The following is a 1,297-nucleotide window of genomic DNA, read 5'->3' on the forward strand; positions in this document are numbered from 1 at the left end:
GTATGGTGATAATATGGTATGGTGATAATATGGTATGGTGGTAATATGGTATGGTGATAATATGGTATGGTGGTAATATGGTATGGTGGTAATATGGTGTCATGACGTTGCCTGTTTGGGTACATCAAGCCCCATCCCCCTCTCCCTGCCACTCCCTGCCTCCCCCTTTCCTCCTTCAACCCATGCTGTGGCCAGAGAGACGTCGTAAATTCCTGAGAATCTCCTCATGGCCAAACAGTATTAGAGAGAGGGTAAACTTTCAGGACAAAGGGTTTTCTTCCACCTCACAGAACTTGAGGTACGAACACATTTCATGTTCCTGAAAAAGTATAAAAGATCGGCGAAGATTCCAGCTATTAACCGGTCCGTTTGTCACAACTGGGGAAACTCATGGGAGACTGTGTGGCTACATTACCATACCGCTGTTTATATAATAACCTCAGATATGAGGTTTACATCTAATTGTTGTATAAAATGAATGAGTGAGTATGATACTGTTTGTGTAATATGATTTTGGACTGTTTAATGAAGAAAAATACAAATCCCTTTTGATTTGAACTAAATCCGAGGACCCGCCCCTGAGCCCAGTTAGGGTCAGACATCCTGGGACCGCCCCTTTCTGCAATTCCGAATAAAAACCCAACTGAGAAATTATCACCAGACCATGTTTTTCTCCATTAGGAGGAGAACGAAGGTTGAGTACCATTGCTGAATCTGTTAACCATACCACGTGGTTAAACTCTTAGATGAATAAGAACAAGTCTTTGATATTGACTACTAGTCTGCAGCTAGGAATTCGGTATCATTGAACGCGAAGAACGACAACCGCCGAAACATCCATTCTATAACGAATGTCACTCTGAACTATCCACAATAACAGAGAGAGACGGACGAAACTCTCCAACAGAAACTAACTTTTCTCCAGCGATCAAGACGACACACTGAGCGTAAATATATATATATTGATTGCAATTGTTCCCGAATGAGTGAGCGTTCATGTGTAAAGGATTAGCATGTCAATTGTTATGAACTCTGTAGTGACTTCTTAGTCGACCCCCAATTTTCCCTTTGTCTAACAAGCCGCCATGCCGGTTCAGCCCACTAGGGCATATTTCTCCCATCATTTCATGTAACCATTTTAAGTTTGTTTGTTTGTTTGTTTATGCATTTCTGTGAATTACTTAGTTCGTAATAAATAAATGATTTAAGACAATTGATGTATGGATGACTCAGTGAAGACTGGGTTCGTGCAGATAACCAACAATTTACGACATTTGGAATGAGACTAACGTGAGGT

Source organism: Salvelinus sp. IW2-2015, unplaced genomic scaffold, assembly GCF_002910315.2.
Source record: "Salvelinus sp. IW2-2015 unplaced genomic scaffold, ASM291031v2 Un_scaffold9027, whole genome shotgun sequence".
Classification (NCBI taxonomy): Eukaryota; Metazoa; Chordata; class Actinopteri; order Salmoniformes; family Salmonidae; genus Salvelinus; species Salvelinus sp. IW2-2015.